Genomic DNA, 7703 nt, shown 5'->3' with positions numbered 1-7703 from the left:
GCCGCAAAATAAAAAAAATTGAAAAAAACATTCTTAGTGGCCTAGCACCTTTACTTTGCCTGGGGGCGAGGCGAGTTAATAAATTCTATTTTCTTATTGCAGTCATTTTGTGACGGCTTAAGAAGTTACATAAATGATGTCTTTAGGCTGTGAAATTTTAACCGTAGAAAGACATCTTTATGACCTGTTTTTACATGATATAGGGCTTTTCACTCAGTCATTTGTTGTCTAATATTAATATATCTATGTCATATGTTATTGATATTGCCAATGATACAAACCAAAGACGTATGACGTAGATATATTAATATTATGTGACACTTGACCGAAGCTCGAAACAAATGACAATTGATGAAAAGCCCTATTCAATAGGGCATTTCATTCACAATCATTTGTTTCGAGCTTCTGTCATGTGTCACATAATATTAATGTATCTACGTCATACGTTATTGGTATATACCAATGATACAAACCAAAGACGTATGATGTAGATACATTAATATTATGTGACTCATGACAGAAGCTCGAAACAAATGATAATCGATGAAAAGCCCTATTGGCATCTGCATATCAGGATCCTGTAATACTTATTATTTATCTATGATCAGGATATTGCTGGGTGTACACAAGTAAACAACACTTTTTTGATTAAAAGGTTTATTTCATTAAATCAAAACTTACATGATACAATTTAAATAAGATATTTTTTCTATTTAAGGCAATATAATATAAGATATATATTTTAGTATAACTCTCCTACATTAACAAGTTTTAACGCATTCAGTGGCCATGACGTATGGGTAGCATCACGAAGGTTTTACGGAAGGTGTACTGACGACACATAAATTATGTGAGTAGTACTGTGTAACTAAATAAATGATTTAAGTATGTGGTACCAGCCAAGTGGAGCTTGTACATGTTAATCTGGTCATGCACAGAGACTTATACTATAATATGTTATATCTCATATTGCTCACTATTGTAATGAGTGAGCCTGCATACACGAACTATAATATATTATTATGGTTCTGTGTATGCAGGCTCACTCATTACTACTGTAGTGAACAATATGAGATGTAATATTATGAGATATACCTAGTATATATTATGGTATAGCTCTCCATGAGTGCCAAGTTTTAAACTTAACTGATAACAACTAATGGATACCCCTTTATCCAAAATTTTATGAAAATTTTGAATGGTCATATTGGAAATACTTACTAAAATTGTATGTATCTACATCACTTAGAAGTCTACCCAAAAAGCTATTAATACTCTCTAAACCATCATTAATACAGCTTGTATACATAATAGGATTTTTTTCAGAATCAGATATTTTATTAAGATTTACTTACCATGCCCTATCTATGTGCCAGGCACTTAACAGTCTATTAGGAGCAATACCCATTACATTTGACGAGGCATTGTAAAAGGTGTTGCTTATGCCTGATATGAAAACATTTGACTATACATAATACCAACAGACATGTATTTAAAAAAATTGGTAAATTAATTAAAGTAGGTATCTTTTCTATTTGAAAATAAGAAAGCAGTACAAAATCCATTCCCAAATTCATCTTTTACTAATACTGTCATAACTTCAAAGTCATAGGAATTGAGGCCATGAGTTCTATCGATTGCGATAAAGGATTTACCAAACTTAATTAACATTTCCTTTTGGCACAGTATTAAGGAAAATAAGACAAAAATCATAAATGTTAAATTCAGAATGAATATCCATTAGTATGCCCTGTACATATACCCATCTTTCAAATCAATGCCATAAGAGAGTTTAATGTTTGTGATATCTTTTCTTGTAAGTAAATCAATTCTTTTTAATTCGCCTCCTATGCTATTATGCTATCCTGAACAGTCTGAAGTTTACTAAAAAAGTAAAATATAGGTATAGGAGAATCAAATACACTAGTTTGAAATTGTAAACTGTAGTAAATATTCATGAGTAATATTTAAAAAGTGGTTTAGTGGTAACATTCTTGTTTTAAATTATATTGTGTACATTGACGGAGGAAAGGCAGGACCTCATAACTGAAAAATTTGTATAAAATGAGTTACTTCGGTTTTCGCTTTAGAATAAGTGTATCAGCACCTATTAAACAGCTTTTAGAGCTGGGAAAGCCTTTTGGAAGCCTTCCGGAAACTTTCCCAGCTGTAATCACTGTTTAATAGCAGCTGATACACTTATTCTAAAGCGAAAACTGAAGTAACTCATGTTATAAAATTTTTTCAGTTACGAAGTCCTGCCTTTCCGCCGTCGATATGCAAATATTTTACTTACCTACATTTTTGAAGAAAGTCTCAAAATAAACTTTGAAGCGATATTTATCTGATTTTGGTATTTATGTAAATGCTCTATATCATCCTCATGCCCATAATGTGTTTTAAAATAGTTTTAATATTTTTAGATACATACTATTATTCGACTAGTACACCAAATAAACATTTTGCAGGATCCTTGGGATTTTAAAGCTCTTTCTCTATCTTGTTTTGTAAAATAATTTTTTGAGGATCACATACATATACATTCATAATAAGATGTTTCATGTTCTTGTACTCTTGTTCTCTTCCTGTGCCAGCCATACAGTGCAAATCTAAAAAAACAACATAACAGGTGATTACATGGGCAGTTATACTACTTACAGCTTACTTTGTATCTAATCTATTATCTAGTATTACTCTATTAGTATCTACCTACATAAAACTATCTTTGAAATCTAAATTTTTGATATCAACATCAACCTTAATACTTAAAAAATAAATAATAATGTGGAAGTTACACATACCTAACTAAAAGTTTTTGAATTGCAATTTTATCAACTGGAAAAGACTGCAACATAATGAGTTTGAAATTATGACACAGCACAATATTTATTGTTTGAATTTACATGTAAATAAATAAAATAATAATAATATTCCTAATCACTTGTAAAAGTAAGGTTAAGATTTTTGACTTGAGAAAACAGAACTGTCAAATTGCTATAAAATTTTAAAATTCCCGCTAAAAGGAATCTGGCAACATTGCCGTCGTTTGCTGGGGAGAGATTAAAAAGCAAACGACGGCACCGTTGCCAGATTTACCTTTTTCCTTTTAGCGGGAATTTTAAAATTAGTCTAATGCCACTTTGGTTTTAAAAGAGTTCTGTATTCTTAAATTTATAACCTTACTTTTACAAGTAATTAGGATTATTTTATTTACATGTAAATATTGAAACAAGTATTGTACTTGTACAAATCAATGCCATAAGAGAGTTTAATGTTTGTGATATCTTTTCTTGTAAGTAAATCAATTCTTTTTAATTCGCCTCCTATGCTATTATGCTATCCTGAACAGTCTGAAGTTTACTAAAAAAGTAAAATATAGGTATAGTTTGAAATACTACTGAACCACACTAGTTTGAAATTGTAAACTCTAAATATTCATGATTAATATTTAAAAAGTGGTTTAGTGGTAACATTATTGTTCTAAATTATATTGTGTATATCGACGGAGGAAAGGCAGGACCTCATAACTGAAAAATTTGTATAAAATGAGTTACTTCGGTTTTCACTTCAGAATAAGTGTATCAGCACCTATTAAACAGCTTTTAGAGCTGGGAAAGCCTTTTGGAAGCCTTCCGGAAACTTTCCCAGCTGTAATCGCTGTTTAATAGCTGCCGATACACTTATTCTAAAGCGAAAACTGAAGTAACTCATGTTATAAAATTTTTTCAGTTATGAAGTCCCCACATAACAATGATGTTCGTATCATGTTCTAAGCATATACTACCAACATTCGTCAGAGTATATTCTTTTTAGTATATGCTTAGTACAAGCATAGCATGTACCTTAAAAAACATTCTAAATTTCATGTTCTTTGCACATACTTTAAAGTATATTCTCGTACCGAATATACTGAGTACATTCGTGTACGTAGTAACTCGGAATATTCGTAAAAGTTTATTCTTAGAATGTACCTTTACCGAATATTCTTAGCACATACTTATAAGTACATTCTTAACACATACTTATAAGTAGATACTATTCTCAGAATATACTTTTACCGAATATTCTTAGCACATACTTATAAGTACATTCTTAACACATACTTATAAGTAGATACTTTTAAAATATCTTAAAAATAATATATGTGTATGTATAGGAAGAATAATGTTAGCCTATAGATTATCAACTTCGTTAAGAATAATTAATGAAATTTAAAAATTTATGTATGTAGGTACCTACTATTAATTAAACTACCGAATTCATTATTTAAAATTGTTTTAATTGTATGGTAAAAATGTTTAAGAATTAATTGTATTAACGAAAAAGGAGAAATTGTCGTTTCGCTTTCATAACTGAAATGCATTTACTATTTTGATTAAGTTTATTGAGTATTCTTATGAAGAATTTTATTTTTACATGGAATTGACATTCAGGTAAGCTGTGTGGCTGAGCCAAAACCCACAACCGGCACAAACAAAGCGGAAACGACCGCTGCATACCTGCATAGGGGTTAGCGGGTAGGGGGTTGGGAACAAAGGAAAAATACAAAATATGAAAATAGTTACTGAATAGGCATTTGGCATTTGTGTCTACACTTAACACTAACAATGTCTATGCTGTGTTGTGAGGAAGACCAAGTATTTCAACCAGGAATAGGAACATGCATAATTAAACGTTTTATTTTGTTTGCGGTCAACTTACAAATAAAAAATTCATTTTGGTACTTCAATATTACTTAAATAGTAAGTATGTATATAGGTACATATAAGCAACATATAAATTTTAGTTATTTACATACATATGTTACATAATATTTATTTGGGTACGATAGGTATATGAATATGAATATATAAATTTATATATTCAGCATTTATATTTTTATATGCACATAATAACTAAATATATATACCTACTTACCTATATAATATTGATATAACTAACTAAAATTTATATAATATTTTATATTTACTTTTTAAGTAATATTGTAGAATGTACTAACTACATTCTCATATGTAATATGTAAATTTAGTAGAAAGTAGAACCTAGGATGAGATTCGGTGATGCTGAAAACATGCTTCTGAGCAATATAGCACTTCCTTGTAATATTCTTTCCATATACTAAAAAGTACATTCTTCCTATATACTAAAAGATGTGAGGTAGTACATTCTAAGTATATAAATAGAAGGTTTATAGCACCTTCTTAGAATATCCTAAAAAGTATATTCTTGGTATATACTGAGAAGAAGTGCGGTAGTACATTCTAAGTATATACATAGAACGTTTAAGTACTGTAATGTAGTATATACTCAGTATGTGCTCTGCACATTCGCAATGGTAATTACGCATATTCTTAGTATATACTTTTTCTGAAAAGTATGTTCTATGAATCTACTAAGAACATGAAATTGTTATGTGGGTCCTGCCTTTCCGCCGTCGATATGCAAATATTTTACTTACATTTTTGAAGAAAGTCTCAAAATAAACTTTGAAGAGATATTTATCTGATTTTGGTGTTTATGTAAGTGCTCTATACCATCCTCATGCCCGTAATGTGTTTTAAAATAGTTTCAATATTTTTAGATACTATTATTCGACTAGTACACCAAATAAACATTTTGCAGGATCCTTGGGATTTTAAAGCTCTTTCTCTATCTTGTTTTGTAAAATAATTTTTTGAGGATCACATACATATACATTCATAATAAGATGTTTCATGTTCTTGTACTCTTGTTCTCTTCTTCCTGTGCCATCCATACAGTGCAAATCTAAAAAAATAACATAACAGAACAGGTGATTACATGGGCAGTTATACTACTGACAGCTTACTTTGTATCTAATCTATTATCTAGTATTAAGGCGGCTGCACAATTGACCGGCAACGAGAACGAGAACGGAAACGGGAACGAGAACGGAAACTGAAAGCATCAGCAGATTCACAATTAAATGGTAAACAGCTGTTTTGAGTCACTGTCACTTGTGCTATTAATTATTTTTCTTCTCAAAATAAATTTTGTGGAACGATCTTTTTCTAATTTTATTAAAAGAACATGTCTGTTAACTCTAAAAATATGGATTTATTTGATGACGAGCTTTTAATATTTTCGTTTTTTATGATCTTAGGAACTAATTTACACAATATGTGTGCAATCGCAAAGGTTTGTCAGCATAAAGATAAAAAACATATCATTCAAATATTTATATTATTATTGTATCTAATTACCATATAAGTACGTACTATGATCTACATCAATCATACGGATGAGGACATTTTTCCAATAAAGAAATCAATCGTTCGTCATTTATTTTAATGCAAAATGTATAAAAATTGTCACTAAAACTGGGTCACACACTTCTAATAACAAATTTTTATTGGGCATTTGACAGTATTTTTAATACTGCCTTCTGATTGGTTCCGGGAATACAACGGGAACGAGAAAGTTAAGGCGGCTGCCCAATTGACCGGGAACGGGAACGAGAACGGAAACGGGAACGAGAACGGAAACTGAAAGCATCAGCAGATTCACAATTAAATGGTAAACAGCTGTTTTGTGTCACTGTCACTTGTGCTATTAATTATTTTTCTTCTCAAAATAAATTTTGTGGAACGATCTTTTTCTAATTTTATTAAAAGAACATGTCTGTGAACTCTAAAAATATGGATTTATTTGATGACGAGCTTTTATAATATTTTCGTTTTTTATAATCTTGGAACTAATTTACACAATATGTGTGCAATCGCAAAGGTTTGTCAGCATAAAGATAAAAAGCATATCATTCAAATATTTATATTATTATTGTATCTAATTACTATATAAGTACGTACTATGATCTACATCAATCATACGGATGAGGACATTTTTCCAATAAAGAAATCAATCGTTCGTCATTTATTTTAATGCAAAATGTATAAAAATTGTCACTAAAACACATACTTATAATAACAAATTTTTATTGGGCATTTGACAGTATTTTTAATACTGCCTTCTGATTGGTTCTGGAATACAACGGGAACGAGAAAGTTAAAACATGGTCAACTTTCCCGTTCCCGTTACCGGACAGCTTCTCGTTCTCGGTTATTGTGCATCTACAACATTAATTTACATAGAGGTTAACTTTTTTCCCGTTCCCGTTTCCGTTCTCGTTCCCGTTCCCGGGCAATTGTGCAGCCGCCTTTAAAACATGGTCAACTTTCCCGTTCCCGTTACCGGACAGCTTCTCGTTCTCGGTTATTGTGCATCTACAACATTAATTTACGTAGAGGTTAACTTTTTTCCCGTTCCCGTTCTCGTTCCCGTTCCCGGGCAATTGTGCAGCCGCCTTTACTCTATTAGTATCTTCCTCATGGACCTATAAATAAAGAACCTATCTTTATTTATAGGTCCATGATCTACCTACATAAAACTATCTTTGAAATCTAAATTTTTGATATCAACATCAACCTTAATACTTAAAAAATAAATAATAATGTGGAAGTTACATGTAGGAGTACCTACCTAAAAGTTTTTGAATTGCAATTTTATCAACTGGAAAAGACTGCAACAGAATGAGTTTGAAATTATGACACAGCACAATATTTATTGTTTCAATTTACATGTAAATAAAATAATAATAATCCTAATCACTTGTAAAAGTAATGTTAAGATTTTTGACTTGAGAAAACAGAACTGTAAAGTTTAAAACCAAACTGCTACAAAATTTTAAA

At 30.6% G+C, this 7703-nt stretch overlaps 1 long non-coding RNA gene across 2 annotated transcripts; it reads right to left on the bottom strand.

The window, feature by feature from the left end:
- Positions 1 to 646: 646 nt before the first annotated feature.
- Positions 647 to 7606, bottom strand: LOC126885153 (uncharacterized). 2 transcript variants are annotated; one of them, XR_007698309.1, is made up of 5 exons: positions 7495 to 7606; positions 5459 to 5766; positions 2802 to 3360; positions 1067 to 2609; positions 647 to 994 (listed from the first exon to the last, which is right to left on the bottom strand). It is a non-coding gene; the product is annotated as an uncharacterized LOC126885153 (long non-coding RNA). The 2 variants fall into 2 exon arrangements; XR_007698308.1 differs by having other exon boundaries at positions 647 to 2609.
- Between the last annotated feature and the right edge of the window lie 97 nt (positions 7607 to 7703).

The sequence above is a fragment of the Diabrotica virgifera genome, chromosome 5, assembly GCF_917563875.1.
Source record: "Diabrotica virgifera virgifera chromosome 5, PGI_DIABVI_V3a".
Lineage (NCBI taxonomy): Eukaryota > Metazoa > Arthropoda > Insecta > Coleoptera > Chrysomelidae > Diabrotica > Diabrotica virgifera.
This window is presented reverse-complemented; position numbering and strand designations above follow the sequence as displayed.